The sequence below is a fragment of the Eptesicus fuscus genome, chromosome 3 (genome assembly GCF_027574615.1).
Source record: "Eptesicus fuscus isolate TK198812 chromosome 3, DD_ASM_mEF_20220401, whole genome shotgun sequence".
Classification (NCBI taxonomy): Eukaryota; Metazoa; Chordata; class Mammalia; order Chiroptera; family Vespertilionidae; genus Eptesicus; species Eptesicus fuscus.
The window spans coordinates 64,761,635-64,782,876 of NC_072475.1; the positions used below are offsets into that span (position 1 = coordinate 64,761,635).

Sequence of the window (21,242 nt, forward strand, 5' to 3'; positions counted from 1 at the left end):
GGGAGAGGCTCTTACCACCACTGCTGTGCTTGCCAACCGTTAACCCGGCTCAGGGCTTCTGGCTGAGTGGCGCTCCCCCTGTGGTAGTGCACTGACCACCAGAGGGCAGCTCCTGCATTTATCATCTTCCCCCTGGTGGTCAGCGTGCATCATAGTGACCGGTCATGCCACCATTCGGTCAATTTTCATATTGGCCTGTTATTATATAGGACTAGAGGCCCGGTGCACAAAATTTGTGCATGGGAGGGGGAGGGTCCCCTCAGCCCAGCCTGTATCCTCTCCAATCTGGGACCCCTTGGGGCCTAAACCGGCAGTCAGACATCCCTCTCACAATCCTGGACCACTGGCTCCTAACCGCTCGCCTGCCTGCCTGATTGCCCATAACTGCCCGCCCTGCGAGCCTGATCACCCCTAACCGCCTTTGCATGCTGGCCTGCTCGTCCCTCTCTGTCACCCCTGCCAGCCTGTTTGCCCCTCACTGCCCCTCCTTCTGGCCTGATCACCCCCAACTGCTCGCCCGCTGCTGGCCTGGTCGCCCCTAACTGCCCGCCCTGCTGGCCTGGTTGCCCCTAACTGCCCCCCTCTGCCAGCCTCGTCACCCCTAACTGCCTTCCCCCTGCCGGCATGGTTGCCCTCAACTGCTCCCCCTGCCGGCCTGGTCGCCCCACGCAGCCTGCTGTTCAGTCGTTTGGTCGTCCCTCATTATCGCCTTCTGCGGGCCTGGTTGCCCCATGCAGCCTGCTGCTCAGTCATGTGGTCATCCCTCACTAACCCCCTGCCGGCCTGGTCACCCCACATAGACCTGTTTGGTCTTCTGTTTGGTTATTTCGGTTGCGACGGTCGCTTAGGCTTTTATATATATAGATAGCCAATCTATGGAAGCAACATAATTGTCCATAGATAGATGAATGAATAAAGAAGGTATGATTGACACACACACACACACACACACACACACACACACACACACACACACGGTGGGGCAAAAGTAGGTTTACAATTGTTTGTATGGAAAACAATACAATCACTAACAAATAATAATACAAGAATAAACTCTTTTTCCTACTCACACCTGTAAATCTACTTTTGCCAAACTCTCTACCTGTTTGTGTGTTTTCTCTTTTAAATATAGCACCTCTATGTCTTAACAGGAGAATTTCTGTGAAGATCTAACCTGACATTTTAATAGAAAACTGAAGAAAATACTCCTGTGAGGTGTCCTTTACACTTCCCTTTCTTTTGGCTAGAATGCTCTTTCTCCAAGGATATCTTTCTAACTCATTTCCTCATTTATCTTAGGGCTTTATCTGAATGTGATCTTTCAGTGATATCATCACTGGCCCCCTACCTAAAATTTCACCCTCAACTCTCCCATTCCAGCATTTATTTCTCTGTTCCTTGATTCATTCTAATTCCTTAGCATAGACCATTGCCTTGTTATATTGTATATTTAACCTGTTTGTCTTGCTTTATCATTTGCCCACACAAAAATATAATCTCTGTGGGATCGGAAATTTTTGTTTATTTTGTTTACTCCTATATTTTCACTACCTAGCACAGTGTCTGGCACATAGTAGTAATCAATAAGTATTGGTTTAATAAATAAATGAAATACATAACAGCTGTACTATGTGCCTATCCCTGAATTAGGTGATAATGATATAAAAGAAAGGAAGATAGGTAGATTCCAGCCCTCATGAAGATGACGGGCTTGTAGAGAACACAGACTATTAAAACAACAGTTTATCACTGCAAGTACACAAAGGCTGCGAATTCAAATGAATTTTTGATGAGCTTATTGGTACTAGGTGGGCAACTCATGAAGAAAAATATGGAGGCGTAGTGGTTACTTTTGGTGTGCAATGCATCTAACACTTCTTATCCTGTTTCTTTATCTGAGAACAAAGGTAAGGACACACACTCCAATTTACATACACTAAAAAGATAATGACTTAGACAGAAAATAATTTTATTGAGGGAACTGACACAAGCTTTAAAGTAGTGAGAAAATAAAAGCAATTATGTGTGAAAAAAAGAATTCCAATAAAGTTTTCATGATACCAAGCTTCCCTTCCCATGGTAGCCACTGTTTGATAAGCACGAAATGCAAAGAAAGGGCCCAACTCTACATTTTGCTGCCTCATAATTGTGCCAAAAGGGCAAGTACACATTTGTCTTTTATAACTCTGCAGGTAGTACATAGAGAAGGATATGCTGTTACTTTATCATAGTAAATAATACAGTTCATGGCTATATTTACACAGGCTGAGTTTCCAGAATGGTAAATCATGTGAAGAATGTTAAATCTATATTATGTGTTTAATGTACATTTCAGTTTATTTTTCTTCTAACTAAAATAGTAGCAATTATCTATACTAATAAAATGGTAATATGCTAATTAGACCAGATGTCTTCCGGACATCCTTCCTGACAAAAGCTGGGTCTGGGCAAAGCTGCCCACAGTCCCAGGCACCTGCGGCTGCAGCCAGCCCAGGTGCCTGCAGCCAGCCCGGGCTGAGCTGCCGGGGGTCCCGGGTGCTTGTGGCCGGCCCAGGTAGAGCCTCCAGGGATCCTGGAGCCATCGGGGATCCCAGGTGCCTGCAGCCAGCCAGAGGTAGGGAAGCCCGGGTCCCGGGTGCCTGTGGCTGGCCAAAAGGAGGAAAGCCCAGGTCCCTGGTGTGGGGGCTGAGGCAGAGGCGTTTAGGCGCGGTCAGGCTGGCAGGGGAGCAGTTAGGGGCAATCAGGCCAGCAGGGGAGCAGTTAGGGGCGATCAGGCTGGCAGGCATAGTGGTTAGGGGTGATCAGGCAGGCGAGCGGTTAGGAGCCAGCAGTGGTTCTGGATTGCGAGAGGGATGTCTGACTGCGGGTTTGGGGATTGGGCCTAAACCCGCAGTTGGACGTCCCCTAAGGGGTCCCGGATTGGAAAGGGTGCAGGCTGGGCTGAGGCCTCCCCTCCCCCCGCATGGATTTCGTGCACCGGGCCTCTAGTTTTATATATAGGAGGGGAAGGCTGTGTTACCTAAAGGCAGAGATAATAGGTTTCTTGGTGATTTTTTAACATGTTAAAATATCTTTCCATTTCTAACTGCTGTTTTCTTTCTACCACTCTGACACTTTAAAAAAAAAAGTATCATCCTTAATACCTACTTTCATTTTTTCTATCTTTGAGCCCTGTTTCTTCCATTTTTCTCTATCTAAAATGCCTGCTCCTGGGCTTTTAGTCAAATCATATCTCTCTTTCTACAGACACTGGCTGGCCAATGTAAAGGAACTAATTTGTTGTGAGCCCTTCTCCTAAATACCAGCTGCTTTCAGATATACACCCTCATTCAATCGCCATTCAACACTATGGTGTTAGATAAAATTCTCACATTTTCTATAACTTGAAACTGAGTATTAGGGAGTTTATGTAAGTTTCCTCAAGGGTACACGCTTATAAGCTGGAATTCCGATCCTAAACTTTTAATTGGAAGTGGTAGCTGTCCTCATTACAATTCCATTGCTTCTCCTACACATTCTACCTCCAGCTGACCTAGAATTGCTTTGAAGTGTTCCCGACTTGCTACTGATTGAATGGAATTTACAATAGATGACTACCAATAGTATCAAGGCTTCCATGTGGTAGATAGGGTTGGAATGTAGAGAAAACAAGACTAGGAGTAACTGTTAACTACTTATTTTTAGTTTCTTGATTGAAAGCTGCTGCTCCATACCTCATATTTATACATCTGATAAATACTTATGGAGTGTTTATTGTGTGCCTGACACTAAACTAGACCCTGGTTATGGAGTGCCAAGCAAAATGATGTGACCTCATTAGGTGTACAACCTCGTGGGGGAGAGAGATAATAAACACATACCCTAATAACCACATGAATTATTCAAACTCTCATAAATGCTAACAAGAATAAAATAATGAAGGTTCTGTTTCAGGAAAAGTAGCCAGTTGTGGCCTCTTAGGGAGAGTAGAAGAAACAAACAATAGTGTGGGAGCTGCAGAACTCTCTCAGAGAACTGAGTCTCAACTTCTGTCACACCAGGTGTCTGTTAACAAGTGGAATTTGGATGGCTCATCTCTGCCCACTTTGGGGCCAAACCAACCAGGCTTCCTAATCCGTTGTAAACATTTGATACTCAGATTCTCATCATTTAGTTTTATAATGATTAAGAGGAAAAGAAGGAAGGAAAAGTGAAAGAGGTTGGAAGATTACTCTTCCAAAGGCTGCAAAACAATTTGTTTAAGAATGTCATTTCCACTTGGCCAGAGTGGCTCTGGCCAAGCGTCAACCTCTGAACCAGGAAGTCATGGTTCGATTCCCTGTCAGAGCACAGGCCTGGGGTTGTGGGCTCAATCCTTAGTAGGGAGTGTGCAGGAGGCAGCTGATCAGTGTTTTTCTCTCATCATTGATGTTTCTATCTGTCCCTCTCCCTTCCTCTCTGAAATCAATAAAAATATATATTTTTAAAAAAGAATATCATTCCCTAATTTTTATGTAGTGTGAATTTTCTTAATCATCAGAAATAGATGGTAACACAATTTATTCAAAATTCCTTTAACCGATATTTAAGCCACTTACTGTTTATTAGGTCCTGTGGTAAGGACTAGGGTTGTAATAGTGAATAAGACAGAACCACTGTGCCCAAGTTTACAGTCTTTGGTGAAGGTCAGGTACAATGTAGTGTGATGATAATTAGGACAAAATGAAGCCCAGAACATCAGATTCTGGAGGAGATCATGCCTATCTAAGACCCCAGAAATGTATGTGTACAAGCAGGTCAGTAGAATTTTCACATTCCCCAAAAGCAAATAATTCCTTTCCATAGTTGAGAGTATTTTGAAAATATAATTCTTAATGTTTATCTAAATTCTAGTTTTGTTCATTTTCTTGATTAGCTCTTCAATTTTCATATAAGAAGTTTTAAAAAAAATCACCTAACTTAAAAACACACACAATATTTTCTCCTTAATACACTGTAAAGTGTGGGTTATAGGATAAATAGAGTTATTAACAATTAGTGTTTTATAGTTCAGGTTTCTACCTGAGAGTTTGAATTCATCATGTTTACACATAAAATTTGCTAGTAAATTTGTTTCATTTTAGGGAGTAGCCATTAATGCTAGAAAACTCAAATATAGCATTTTTTATAAACTTAGTTTTTCATACATTTTGTAGTTTTATTATAGCTGGTCTGACTTAAGATCTAGACAGATCAAACTATGCCCTTGGGTTAAGGGGTGTTTTTTGGATAATTTCCTTCTTGCTTACTTATTGCACTTTCTTTATCTGTTTCCAACTCACAGAGTTGATAGATAACTGTTGCTTCTCATGCTCCCTTTTCTGATAGAAAGATTTTTAAGCATAAAGGTCTAATTCTCAATAATTTATAAAATTAAGTATAATTAATAAGTTTTTCAAGTTTGCTTTTAAAATTACAGTTCCTCTTACTCTTTATAGTCTTTCTGTTCAGATAAACCATAAAAGTTAGGGAACCTAAATTTTTAAACATTAATTGGATTTATTGATCATTAAAGTCTATTTTTTATAATTACAATATAATAATGACAGAGCACCCAGCTCAGTAGTGGGTCTAGAAGAAGTAAATACATATTAAATAAAATTAAAGTATTTGGGATTACATAGAGTCTTTTCTCAAAATAGACCAAATTTTAAATGTAAAGCACTTAAAATGTTTGTGAGGATGCTTCAGTCATAAGGGAACTGTTTTTTTAGTCTAAATTTAGGTTTAGAACCCATTAATGGAGCCACTGGCCTTGCAGACCCAGCCAAGGCCCTTTTCAGTGTCCTAAGTGAATTAGCTATGAGATTTATTAATGGTTCCAGAGGCACCATTAAGAATCCCTTCTTTCACCTCTAGCCAGGCCCACCAGTGTTTATATTTCCTAAACTTCACAATAGTGTTGGACCTATCCAGTTCTCACTGGGGAACACAGCTGTGCCAACCTAGAAGTGAAAAGAACTTTTAAAAAATCCTCTACAGTGTACCTCCATTTGGGATGGTGCTGATAGTAACTTCACCCTCATGTGACCCAAACAATTTTAGAGATTAGATAACTAACTGCATGGGGTTCTGAAGACACCATTTAACAGTTCTGGATCTGTGCTGTCCTCCAAATCACAGCAGAAATGAGGATGAGAACAGCAGTATGCATTCTGCCCACAAGTGATTGTTAAGGAACCCACAACACCTTGGCTTGATTCCAGTTGGATAATTACATTTATTTTGTCTTTGTTTTTCACATCCTGTTGTTTCAGTTAAATATGGAAATTGATCCTTCATTTTTCACCTAGAAAAATGGGCAGAATTGCTGCACATATTACTACTTAGATCCTACTAACTTCCTCTTTAGTAACAGGGATGGTGTTTAAAAAGGCTGTTTAGAATTGTTTATTGTGGCTATCAATATGGGTATAGTTTCCTGATTCAGAAATGTTCTGTGAACATCCAGCATATGATTGGCTCTTGGATGAGTTGTGGAATATAGAGTGATATTTCAAGAAAGCCATTTTTTTCTATCTCCCTACTGCCTGCTTAGCTTAGCCCCTTACCTTAAAGGGACAGACATTCCCTCCTTTTCTCATACAACTAAGGACAGTACTAGTAACTTCTGTTTAGCAATGCTTGCTTTAGAGCAGGCACTGCGGTAGATCTTTTAAATGACTGTAACATAATACACACAAATAATCCTATAAGGTAGATAACATAATTGTCATTTTACAGACAGAGAAAATGTAACTTGCTCAAGATCACACAATTGAAGAAACAGGGCGGGGGCGGGGGACTGGAATTTGATCCCAGGTTTGTCTGACAGCAAAAGCTAATCACTTAACCACCATCCTACTTCACAGAACTGTTGCTGTCCAGAACTCTGTGAGACCCAGATCTACGGATCATTGATACCATGAACAGCCTCTCTCAGTGCTTGGTTTCACTCCACACAGGCTGACCCACTGCCTGAACCTCAGAACCATCATGTGGCACTAGCTTCAGAAGGGGCAAATGACAATTACGGTTCCAGGCCACAAGGAAAATTGAGCTGTTGAGAGAAACTCCATGCTGCATCACTTTATCTGCGCAACTGAAATGGTACCCTTACCATCACCATTACCAGTTGTTAGTGATTATCTCAGTACTTGTCTACATTTCTATCATCCCTTTCTTTCCCTGGTGGTGGGGTTATAACAGTGTCTTTGGCAAGGTTAGCAAGTAACCTACTTATTTACTTTGGTTGCCAATAAATAACTAGCTTGTTAATAATTGTGCATATGTTTATGTGGCCTTAGATAATCTGTGATAATTTTACAAATCTGGCATTAGAGATTGGATCAATATCCCTTCATACCAGATCTCCTATTACATAATTCTCTATTACCAAAAAGTAGATTATATAAGGAAAAAATTACAATTTAAGTAATGTACTAGGGCATTTTATAAGTGATACAAACCCATGTACTCATAACTTTTTTTTTTTAAATCGTCACGCAAGGATATTTTTCCACTGATTTTTAGAGAGAGTGAAAGGGAGGGGGAGACATAGAGAGAAACATTGATGTGACAGAGACATATCGATTGTTTGACTCCTGCATGTGTCCCAACCAGGGCCAAGGATCATGCCTGCAATCAAGGTATGTGCATTTGACCCGAATGAAACCCAGGACTCTTCAGTTCCTGGGTCATCGCTCTATCCATTGAACCAAACTGTCTAGGATAACTTTTTAATGACTATGACCTAAATATCAGTTTTTGCTTAATAATATAAAATAATAAATTTGATAAATGTTTTCTTGTTTTAAAGTATACCAGATCTGTCACAAATGCCTTAAACTGTAGCATGTTTACATCTTTATGTAAGCTGTATGTAAATTTTTTGTTTTGTTTTTCCAGGGTTTTTTTTTCTTTATATTTTTTGACTATTTTTTAGAGCAATTTGGGTTTACAGTAAAAATAATAGGAAAGTATATTAACATATTTTTAGCACTTTTAAATTGTTAGCTCTATGAAAGTAAGGTGTATTCCAGTTTATCTTTTAGCATATCATAGCGCCAAGCACAGCACTTTGCATGTAATAGACGCTCATTACATATAATTTATTTAGTGAATAAATTAGTGTGTACTAGGTTGAACAGATTTGCAATCCTAAATTGTTCTTGTCATCATTTCACTCTGCATAATTAAAGACGCTTTACTAAAATGATTAAAATGTGCTATTGAATTACTAGCGTAGGTTCTAAAGCAGTGGGGTGAAAGAGACTGTGGCTGCACCCCTGTGTGGAAACAGGAGGATGAGTTTCTCACTATGGGTATACATGGTGGATTTTACTAGTATGTACAACTCAAGTAATTGACTTCTCTTAGGAAGGTTAGATTTATGATTTCCATATGGCACTCTATAACTTTTCTTTTACTGCTATCTGCCGACTAATAATTTTCCCTACTATAAAATAACTAGAGGCCTGATGCACAAATTTGTACACCAGTGGGGTCCCTTGGCTTGGCCTCCAGGATCGGGCCAAAACTGGCTCTTCAACATCCCCCCAGGGATCCTGGATTGCGAGAGGGTGCAGGCCAGGCTGAGGGACCCCACTGGTGCACAGTTGGGGCTGGGGAGGGACGTGGGAGGTTGGCCAGCTGGGGAGGGACTGCTGGAGGGCTCCAGGGCGTGTCCTGCCCATCTCACTCAATCCTGATCAGCTGGACCCCAGCAGTAAGCTAACCTACTAGTCAGAGCATCTGCCCCCTGGCGGTCAGTGCACGTCATAGCAACTGGTTGGCCAGTTGACTATCTGCCCCCTGGTGGTTAGTGCACTTCATAGCGAGCAGTTGAACGGCCCTACCATATCATTAGCATATTATGCTTTGATTGGTTGAATGGATGACCGGACACTTAACATATTAGGCTTTTATTATATAGGACTAGAGGCCCAGCGCACAAAGTTTATGCATGGGTGGGGTCCCTAGGTCTGGCCAGTGATCAGGCCCAATTAGGGCCTTCCAGCTGCCAGCCGGGGCCTTCCTTCCGGCTGCCAGCTGGGGCCTTCCTTCCTGTTGGCTGCCAGCTACCAGCTGCCGGTCAGGGCCTGCCAGCCAGAGGGAGGGTCCAGGGGAGGTTGGCCTGCTGTGGGAGGTTGGCTGTGGGAGTGCACTGACCACCAGTGGGCAGCTCCTGCATTGAAGGTCTTCCCCCTGATGGTCAGTGCGCATCATGGCTACTGATTGTTCCAGTTGTTCCTGTTGTTCTGGTCATTCCAGCGTTCGGTCACTTAGGCTTTTATTTATATAGACTAGAGGCCCGGTGCACAAAATCTGTGCATGGGTAAGGTCCGTAGGCCTGGCCGGTGATCAGGGCCGATCTGTGGGACTACCATTGGGGAAATCAGGGCCCCTGCTTGCACCTGCCTTGGCTGGCCTGGTGCCGCCCACTCACACCACCATTTGCCTGGTGCCGCCCCCCACTTCCACCACCATTTGCCTCCCTCTGCAGGGCAACAGGTGGAGTGATTGGGGGCCTCCCGCTGGACCAGCCTTGGCTAGTGATCTGGCACCACCTGCTCACAAGCCCCGCCCCCGGCAGCCGGTTGGGGCCTGCAGGCTTGGGGAAGCTCTTGTGTTGACCGTCTGACCCCTGGTGGTCAGTGTGCATCATAGCGACCGGTTGTTCCGCCTGTCATCCCGCCGTTCGGTTGATTTGCATATTAAGGTTTTATTATATAAGATGATTTTGTAGACATTACCTATATATGAAAATAAGAAAAATTAAAATCAGTCATCACCCTATTATCCAGATATAATTACTCAATATTTTTTGTGCTCTGTTTTTCATCTTCTAAGTCATTTCATCATGACCATGCAATTGCTATTTTATATGTTTATATAACATTATAGTACTACCGGTTACCCTGTGGATTGTTACAAAATATTTCTTTATATTGATATGTTATGTTTTCTTATATTATTTTTCTACTATTGGACATTTAGGTTGCTTTTAATTTTTCTCTATCATAAAAATTATCATTTTAACATAATTTTTTTTTTGTTTTAAGTTATGTAAGATAGATTTCTAGAGCTAATTAATGGCTACAGATTTTGAACTTTAAGTTCTTGATACATATTACCCAATAGTTTTCCAGAAACATTTTTGGAATTCACACACTCATCAGAAATGTATAAAAAGGGTGTTCTATTGAACCATCATCAACATTGATTATTACCTTTATATACTGTTAAGCAAGTATTAGATTTTAATATATTAAAACCTACTGATTTTAATATATTACTGTCATTCACTATGCTGAAAAAAAGTATATAAATTAAACACTTCAGTTTGCTTTCAGAAAGAATTATGAAATATTTTCAAGGGTCACAGTAGTGTGGAGGCTACATGTTACATTACAGTTTCCACCTACGTGGAAATGTGTTTCAGGTCTAATTGTAAATTCTGCATATTTTTGCCTAAGCTGGACTTATGATACTCACTTCATTTTCAGTTTTCCAAAAGTGTTTGGTGTGGCTTTAACATTCCCTCTTGTAACATGCAATGTCATTTCTATTTGCTGTTGTAACTAAAGTTAATGAACATTCCAAATTTACTTTATTTAGTTATGCTTATTTTTTTGTTGACTTCTCGACAAAAGCAACTTTCTTCCTCACCAATATACTAAACTGAGTACAGATGAATCTGAGTGGTTTCATTTTAGAGATTAGTAGTCATATGTGTATTAGGAAGGCAATAATCTTGGAAGAATACCAAAAAAAAAAAAAAATCATTTTAAAGTGTTTGCCTCGTTCTCTAGTAAAAGCATTTTCGTTTCAGAGGCCATGGTGAGTCTTAGTCCCTTGCTGGTGCTTGTCTTGATAACACTGTGAGGGACTCTATGTGTATATATTCACACACATGAATTTAAGGTGATTTGAAATATCCTCTGAGGAAGATATAGGTATAAAATAACTCACCTCTTTAACCTGCAGAAATTTTTTCCTATTTCTCTGCAGAAATTGTCTCAGCATAAAACTGATTCTATTTAGGAAATGAATTTTTACTTACATATTTGTTTTGCATTTCAGGTACCTGATAAATCTCATCTTTCTGTGTCCTATAGCTGCACAGGTATGTATATGAATTACCTATAGTTACATAAATCTATGTGTTAACTGACATGTTATTATATTTTTGTGTATTAAAATTGTTTACAGATTTCATAATGTGAAAATGTTAATTTTTGAGTCCTTGTAAATATTGACAGCTTCAAAGGATAGTACATTTTATATACACCTTGCACTTCACTCTATTGTAAGAAGCAAAGAAATATTTCTAAGATTTGATGAGGCAGAATAATTTTAATTACAAAGCATTCAGCTGGAGAAGCATTAGAGGATGTTTTATGGAACTGTACTATTAAAGCCAAATTATGGGGTCAAATTATTGCAGAACCACCGTTTTAGACATTATTGCTTTATTTTCAAACTTTTTTCTGCTTTAGAGTTTATATTCTGTGGTCATTGCTGTAGGTAAGGAGTGGCTGCAGATGTACTGTCTGCTGCACTGTCTCAAGCAGAAGGGAGATGGAAAAAGATGTTTGCACCTGTTTAAAATCTCTGCCGTATGGGTGTTGTGGTTCCCGGGCAACAGGCAGGAATTCTCAGAAGCTAGCTTGCACCTGCTCAGTTGTGGATTGCAGCTGTGTCTCATGAGTGAGCGCACAGAGAAGCATGTCAGCAGTTTGCTTGTGCTGTTACGTATTTTGTATACTCTGAGTTCGAAAGATTCTTACTTGATGTAGACCTAGAACTATTATATTGATTACTTGTAAAACTCACTGATTTTAGCTCCCAAATATTTTCTCCAAATCTGTCATTCTGAGTCTCAAATATTTTTTTAGTTAACTGTTCTAGATTATATGTATGTTAATTTCTTTAAAGGATACCTGTGGCAAGGAGATCTCTTCAGATAAGTGGGTTGCTAACAATTTTTGTCCTGGTAGACACATTTTGTGTTTGGCTCAATTTCACCATGTTGGCAACCCCACTATGTGAGGCTGGATGTAGTTATTGATCCATTTAGCTGAACAGATTTGAAAGCATTTGGCTATTAGTGGACACATGGGGCATATTCAGAAAATTTAAGGGTATATTGTAAGATGAATTCTAGATTTGGGCATGTGTCTCTGTTGCAGTTGGATGTAAGTGAGAAAGAAGAAAAAGTGAAAATTAAATAGCACTCTTAGAAAAGGGGATACAGTTCAGATATAGTTTTTAAGGCTGTAACATTATTCTTTACTTGCATCAAATTCTAGGCACTTGGTATTTTCTTAAGTGCTGTCAGTGATGTTTCTTTTAGTTAGTAGCTCTGTATATTTTCTGATAAATATCTATATTTTAATATAAACAAGCTATTATAGACTATCTTGTATTAGTTAAGTTTTATAAATTCACTATAAAAGGCTGCAACTCAATATAAAAAGTATAGTTAAATAATCCCAAATTCCCCAAATTGAAAATTTATTCAAATGACTGGCATTAATCTCATTAACATATTAAAATGCTGAGGAGTTTCTATCAGTATTTAGTAACAAAGTCTTAGAGCTGGTATATCTTTTTCATTTCTTGACCCATTTAAATCTGTTTTTAAAAATAAATCATCATAATATAAATTTAACGAACATCTTTGGAAGTAGGAAACATAGGTGCTGAGGTAAACAGAGATTGCCCACAGCCCCTTAATACAATGCCTTGTACATAGTAGGCAGTCAATAAATTTTAAATGAATGTATACATGAATAAAATATGTCTGGATTATATTAAAAATAGAGGGCTAGAGAGTCCTAGAAACTTGTTCCTCATTAAATATTTTGGATGGGTTTTTATGGTGTTCCTTTAGGTCTCATAATGCTGATTAGACAGAGATGAGACTACTGATAAATTCTTTCCTTAAAATGAGATATGAATATGTAAGAATTGATCCTCATTATCACCCAGAATTGACATCACACTATTTGCAATATGCTTTATATTAATTTTTGCTGATCATGAGAAAAGTCTTTATATTATTCTTATTCTATACACAGTGCTGAGATATTTAATGACTAAGTTTAATGGAACTTGTCACTTTGGAAATATGTTGCAGCATAGGAATAAACTAATCTCCTGTGTTATATGATTAGTGCTATAGGTTTCTGAGCAATCGCCTATTCTCTTTGATCTCTCTCTCTCTCCCTCTACCCCTCCTTCTTCTTTCTCCTCCACTCATACCCCCATCTCTAGCTTCCTGAAACACACAGAAAAATGTATGTTGACTCTCTTTGGGTCAGGTGAGATCAGGTCATATTAAAAATATGTGACTGTTTTGGTAAACAGAAGTAATGAGCCCTGTGTTTACTGTATACATGTTTATAATTATGGTTTCTATTATTTACTAAATTTTAACTGTAAATAGATAGAGATAAAGTCAGGAATAGGTAACGTCAAAATAGGGTAATTAACACCTGCTTTTGATAGGCTACTCTAAAGTTCCATTTTGTGTGGCATGAGTCAGTCACATACGAATAGCAGAAGTTGCATAATGAGTCAATATCTATTGTATCAAACCATCTTGTTTAGGCTCCTCAAATTTTGGTATCACTGGTTAATGATATTTACGGGTGCTGCTAGGCTTGGAAGGACCTTTCCACTGGGACCAGTTTTTCTTTTTTCTTAGTTGACACCAATGGGTGAAAGGCCAATATCAAGGGCATAATTATTATTATTATTATTATTATTATTATTAGAACTTTAGTATGGTAGATTAAACTACATTTCTCTTTTGACCTCACCATTAGAAACTAAAAGACAAGACAAGAACATGTATTAGCTAGAATATTAAACCAGTAATAGTAGCTTCTTCAGTGACTTGTTCCAGGAATTAAGTATGGAATCACAAGGAGGGATAAATCACCAAGCTCCAAGATTCCTGGGTACAATTGAAGAATTTTTTGTGATTTCAGGGTTAAAGAAATAAAGTAAGAAAAATCTACATTTATATAAAGCATAACATGTCTAGATATAATTTCTTTCATTCTTCCCTTTCCTCCTGTTCCCCTCCTCATTTCCTTCGTTACTTTTATTCCACGCAGTAAATGAACCCCTATCATTTGTCTGACACAGTTCTAGGCTAATAATAAAACAAAGTGTTTGCTGGCCTTGTGGGTAGCCCAGTTGGTTAGAGTGTTGTCTCGATACGCCAAGGTTGTGGGTTTGATCCAAAGTCAGAGCACATAAAAAAATCAACCTATAAATGCATAAATATGTGGAACAACAAATTGATGTTTCTTTCTCTCTTCCTTCTTCTCTCTCTCTCTCTCACTCTCTCTCTCACTCTCTCTCTCTCTCTCATCAATAAAAATAAGTAGGGAAATAAATAAAGAAATAAAGCAAAGTGCCTGCCTTCAGAGAGCATATAGGCTAGTAGGAGACAAGGGTATGTCAACAAAGATTGTTTTGGCCTCACCAATTATTATTAGTATAGACTCAGTCAAGTTACCTAACCTTTCTGTTCCTTTGTTAGTTCATTTTTAACATTGGAGAAATAATAGTATCTACCTCATATACTGTTATGTTGAGTTACATATAACACAATACAGGTAAAATTCTTAGTTTGATGCTTGGCACATAGCAAGTGCTCAATAAATCTTAGTGACATTACTTTCTATCACCACTATCTTCACTGCTATCACTTAGATACTAAAGAAAGACTATCTAATTGCCCCAAATCAGGGATCATGGTCTGGGCATTGTCACGTTGATTGTCTTAAAGGTTCTGTCCAAAGTTACCTCTGCTTCTAGGGCTTAAAGATATTCTAAAAATCATATAGCATTAGAACGTGAAGGGCCCTTATGGTCCTCTATCTAACATCTTTATTTCATTCATGGTAAGAAAATAAGCTCAGAAAAGTTCATGTACTTGTCATGGTTATATAGTCTACTAGGATTTGAACCCAGAACTCTAGATTCTTGGTCTAGTTTGAGATAACTCATGTGTAAAAATATTACAGTTAAACATTTTTTCCTACTAGTGATTGAAGAGTTTATTGCTTATCTCCAGGAAATAAATGGATTATTTCAAGTTGCTAGAACACTAACCATACACAAGGTATCACTGTACTGAATCTAAAAGACCTTCAGGTATTCTTATAATGGGATTAATTTGATATAAATTGATTGAAGCCTTTTAGATTATGTTTGTGAATAACTGGTTTCTTTATAAGGAGAATAAACTGAGTCAGGTTTAGCAAGACATTACTAAATGATTTCAGATGCTTTAAAGGAGTCTGTGCATACCTAAATAAATCAGCATATTCAAGGCCAGGGATCTCTGAACTCTAAATCTCTTGCATGAGTTTGAATTTAAAATCTTTGATGTCCAAATGATGTGCATTGAAATCCAAGTTCCACAATGTAGTAGCTATGTGACCAAATTAGGGTTGCCTAACCTTACTAAGCCTCAAGTTTTCTTGTCCAAAATATGGTGGTAATAATGTCTACCATTTTAACAATGGATATAAGGACTAAAGTAGATTAAGTATACAAAATATTTAGTGCATTACATCCACTACATATTACTTGTCTCCTCTTTCTTTATGTTAAAACTAGAGGCCTGGTGCACAAAAATTCATGCACTCAGGGGATGGGGGTCCCTCAGCCCGGCCTGTGCCCTCTCGCAGTCCAGGACCCCTCAGGGGATATCCAGCTGACAGCTTAGGCTCACTCCCTGGTGGACTGGGCCTAAGCTGGAAGTCCGACATCCCTCTGGCGGCCTGGGAGCCCTTGAGGGATGTCCGACTAATGGCTTAGGCCTGCTCCCCCTACTGTTAGTCAGACATTCTTAGCGGTGCTGCAGAGGTGGGAAAGGCTCCCGCCACCACTGCTACGCTGGCCAGCCATGAGCCAGCTTCTGGCTGAGCGGTGCTCCCCCTGTGGAAGTACACTGAACACTAGTAGGAAGTTCCTGCATTGAGCGTCTGCCTGCTGGTGGTCAGTGCGTGTCATAGCGACTGGTCATTCCAGGTCGTTCCACCCTTAGGGTCAATTTGCATATTGCCCTTTTATTATATAGGATATAAAGATTGTTATGAAAGATACTATAAGAATTTGGAGGAAATGTGAGATTCACCCATTAAGAAAGTTAATTTTGGCAAAGTTATGTCTTTGATGATAATAGTTGAGTATCTCAGTTCAGTGTGGTTAGACTCACCATTTCTATCTATGCATACTACTTTCTGTAGAAGGCTAGGTCTATTTAAAGAAACATTTAAGATGAGGATAACACATCTACTAGAAGGTCCAATGGTTTTAGAAATGTACTTTGCAATAGAAGGGCTGTTGATACAACTCCCAGCAACTATCAGCTCTCTGTTGAAAGTCAGGCACCCAATCTTTTACAAACAATGAAGAATCCATACCTGCCAATTAATCCATGTATTCTTGCATGCATCCTATTTAACTTAAGGTAGTTCTTTGGCAAGGTTGTTGCAGTCTAAGCAGCCCCAGGTGTAGTGTTGATAGTTGGCATTTAGTAGATGGCTGTCTTTTTTTTTTTTTTTTTTTTTTGTGAGAAGGGAATTAGGATAGTAAAATGTCCTGATATCCTCCTCTGCAAAATCCCTCAACAGTAGAAAAGTAGATTTGTAAATTTGTATGTATGATTTTCCCTAATTATATTTAATAAAAACTAGATGATATTTTTTAAAATATATTTTATTGATTTTTTACAGAAAGGGAGAGGGATAGAAAGTTAGAAACATCAATGAGAGAGAAACATCGATCAGCCGCCTCCTGCACACCCCCTACTGGGGATGTGCCTGCAACCAAGGTACATGCCCTTTGACCAGAATCGAACCTGTGACCGTTCAGTCCACAGGCAGATGCTCTATCCACTGAGCCAAACTGGTTAGGGCAAAATTAGATGTTTTTAATTATAGTAAACCATTTTTATTTTTTTTAGTAGAGGCCTGGTGCACAAAAATTGTGCACGGGGGTGTGTCCCTCAGCCCAGCCTGCACCCTCTCCAATCTGGGACATCCCTCTCACAATCCAGGACTGCTGGCTCCCAATCACTCGCCTGCCTGTCTGCCTGGTTGCCCCTAACTGCTTCTGCCTGCCAGCCTGATCACCCCCTAACCACTCCCCTGCCAGCCTGATCAACACCTAACTGCTCCCCTGCTGGCCCAGTCATCCCTAACTGCCCTCCCTTTCCAGCCTGGTCCCCCTCAATTGCCCTCCCCTGCTGGCCTAGTCCCCCCCCAACTGCCCTCCTCTGCTGGCCCAGTCTCCCCTAACTGCCCTCCCCTTCAGGCCTGATCGCCCCCAACTGTCCTCCCTTGCAGGCCTGGTCCCTCCCAACTGCTCTCCCCTGCTGGCCTGATTGACCACAAATGCCCTCCCCTGCTGGCCATCTTGTGTCCACATGGGGGCGGCCATCTTTGACCACATTGGGGCAGCCATCTTGTGTGTTGGAGTGATGGTCAATTTGCATATCACCTCTTTATTATATAGGAAGGATATATTTTTTCCTGCCAGGCTGTTTATAGTGCAGTGATATCTTCCTGAACAGCAATCAGAAAACAAGCATGTGAAAAAGTATTAGATTTTATTTAATTTATGGATAGACCATTACTTAGCAAAGTTGATAAAGTTGACTTGCCTAATGTCAAGTATACAGTTTTTCCATGATTAGTCAAGGTAAATATTAATGATCAATGAAATGTTTACTTAGTTGAGTATTAGTTGTGTAATAAATTAGTTGTGTATCACAACTGGATGGCTTAAAAAAAAAGAAATTTGTTTTGTCACAATTCACAGGTATGAACTCAATATTTTAGCAAGCTTGGTTCCTTCTAGGGTTGTGAGGGAAAGATTTGCTCCAGCCCCACTCCTTGACTTGTAGATCGTCATTTTCTGCCTGTGTCTCTTCATATCATCTTGCTTCTGGGTGTGTATGTCTCTGTGCCCAAATTTCCCTTTTTAAAAATAAGGACACCAGTCCCCATTAGATTAGGGTCCTTTCTAATGATCTCACTTTTAATTTGATTACCTCTGTAAAAGCCCTGTCTCCAAACAAGGTCACATTTTGAGATACTTGGGATTAGGAATGAAACATATCTTTTTTATTATTTTTTTTTTTACTTTTTAGGGGAGGATTACAATTCAACTCAATAATTGTGTTAATAATAGTTAACATTGATCAAGTGACTTTTATATTTCAGATGTTTGACATATATTACATTGATAATTGTTACAATCTATTAAGTAGACATCATTTTCCCCATTTTATAGGTGAGAAAAGTGAAACAGGAGGGAATAAGCAATTTGTTCAAGATCACACAGCTAGTAAATGTTCAATGCTAGTATTTAAACCCAGAATTCCTTGCCACATTTTTAATGGATAAGCTGCATAACAATTCAGTCAAAAGTCTAAAAAGTACTTTGAGCATTTAAGGTGGATTTTCTTTGGTCAGTAGTGCTTGTGCCAAAGGACATTTTATCTATCAAAAATGGTTCATTATGCCATTGCATAAGTACCCAACATTGACAGCCTACATCTTCACTCCTGATATATATATATATTATATTTTTTAAATACTCACCTGAGGATATGTCTATGTATTTGAGATAGAGAGAGAAAGAGAGAGAGAAACATCAATGTGAGCCAGGGATTGAACCCGCAACCTGCCCTGACCAGAAATTGAACCCACAACCTTCTTGGTGTATAAGGGATGACACTCCAACCAACTGAACCATCTGGCCGGGCATTCACTCCTGATATTTTGCTGACCATTGTCTTGAAGTCTTAGTGTTTTAGCTCTCCAGCACTGATGAAGCTTTTGGACAGGAAGAATGCTGAACATAGACTGCATGGATTATTCTGGCCTCAATTTGTGTGGATGGCATGCAGAGCCAAGTCATGCCCAGGGTCTGCTACTAAGCGTGTGTGCACTCTGCTCTCCTTTTCTCTCTCTCCTTCCTCTCCCTCATCTTTTAACAGGCAGTTTGTGATTTCTTTTTCTCTTCTGCAACCTTTCCATGAGTGATAAACATGAAGCAGCTAGGTGTGAAGAGTGACAGTATAGGGACTGTCTATGCTTATGTGCTCCTGTAGGTGTTTATTGTAAACGAGCCACACCCTCATTGTTGTTACTCATTCACACTAAAGAGCAAGGGGCGCTGTGTACCTTATTTAACTTTCCTATCACACTAATGGAACAGTTTGTTTCTCACTTTGAAGTTTGAAAGCAGAACTTGTTCATGACCCATTTTTGCTAATAATTCTCTTAAGTAACCCTTGTACTCATTTATAAGATTTTTTTCCACCCACTGTCTGTGTAGCCTGGTTTAAAATTTTTATATATGTACTTTTAAAAAATTGATTAGTTGGAGAGTTGCCCATTCCTCTGTGCTGTATAATAAGGATTTAAAAACTGCACACTGAATTCTGTATAGTGTAATTAAAACTGACCCACATTTGGACCTGAGTACACCAGGACTTAGCCAAACTTGCCATGAGCTGAGTTCTGGTGGCAGATGGGAACTAATGAGGACACACTCCACTCCAGAATTTCCCAGCTGCTTGGCCCCTTTTTGTACAAACAAGGTTTGGAGCGAAGTCCGGATCCCAAGAGCATGTTCTGTAAATGTGCTGTACCCAGTGATTTGGGAAATGTTCTCACGAAATCAGGCTGTTTCAAGATAATCCTTAAAACCTCAGCTACTGTCAGATTTTAAACATGAAAATTCAAAGGGGCCATTTATGCTCTCTCCAATCAATTTTTAATTTTAAAGTGAATTAAAATTACATTTTTCTGTCTTCTTTTCCCTGTTACTAGGGATAAATGATCACTTATATCCAAACCTGGAGATTTGCAGGTGGTTGGTCCAGGATAGACTAGGTCTCCTTACAACCTATGGATCTCTTCAACTGGTTTGATGTCCTGGGACTATTCAGGCAGATGTAATTGAATCAGTTTGAAGCAGCTGTAGCTGGCATGTGGTCTCTCAGATTGCTAGCACCTGCTTGTTTTTTTTTTGCAACTCATTGAAGTGAGAGAAGTGCCAAAACCAGCATTGGTCTTGGAGCAGATAAAGCACTTCAGATCCTATATTTCATTCTTCTTCCAATCTAGCCACATCATCATTGGTGCCTGAATTAATAAAACCCCTTTTCATGATTGTGGCTAAGGTATACTTTTCCTTCTCATTCTTCTCAGTATTGAGATCCTGACAGTCCTGACCATGCTAGTCCAAAAAAATAAGGGAGTATAATGTGATCAGGTGGCTTTAGGGCTCTCTTATCATTATACAACTGGGTAGCCTGTGGTTTGCAGAATCATTTAAATGAACACACCAAATTTATTTGCTGTTCCATCACAGTCTTATTGGCACAGAGAATGAGCAGTTAATGTATAACAAACTATGAGCTGTTCTGGAATATGATAAATACATTTGCTTAGCAGGCGGAATGTAAAATGTAACTCTAAAATAATCGGCATACATTTCTTCAACACTATGTGCAAGAAGATGCAGTCTGTTAAAAATAGATTAAAAATTAGGACATAATGAACATAAAGTATGTCTTAAAAGACATAAATTTGGAACTTTTAAAAGGTTTATATACATTTATAATGCTTGTTTACCTTATCTTTCCTTTGTTCCACTATATTATTTGGCAGGCATCTATTTAATTCTTAAATACTACTAATTTCCTAATGTTTAGTTTGAGCCTGGAGATGATAAAGACAACATATTTACACCCTGCTTGGGTAGTTCAGTTGGTTAGAGCCGTGGTTGGTAAACTGCGGCTCGCGAGCCGCATGCGGCTCTTTGGCCCCTTGAGTGTGGCTCTTCCACAAAATACCACAGCCTGGGCGAGTCTGTTTTGAAGAAGTGGCTTTAGAAGAAGTTTAAGTTTAAAAAATTTGGCTCTCAAAAGAAATTTCAATCGTTGTACTGTTGATATTTGGCTCTGTTGACTAATGAGTTTGCTGACCACTGGGTTAGAGCATCATCCCGATATGCTGAGATTGTGGGTTCCATCTCCAATCAGGGTACATAAAAGAAGCAACTGATGAATGCATAATTACATGGAACAACACATTGATGTTTCTTTCTCTATCTCTAAAAAAAATCAATAAAAAATGACAAACAACATATTTATTTAGTTTCTAGTTTGTGTTACAAATTTCCTTCACAATAGGTTT

At 39.4% G+C, this 21,242-nt stretch overlaps 1 non-coding gene across 1 annotated transcript in view; it reads left to right on the forward strand.

The window, feature by feature from the left end:
• LOC103290701 (uncharacterized) overlaps positions 1 to 21,242 on the forward strand; it is a 608,248-nt gene that overhangs the window by 242,685 nt on the left and 344,321 nt on the right. The window contains exon 4 of the transcript XR_008555587.1: positions 11,083 to 11,125. This is a non-coding gene — a transcript (uncharacterized LOC103290701). The remainder of the gene's footprint in view (positions 1 to 11,082; positions 11,126 to 21,242) is intronic.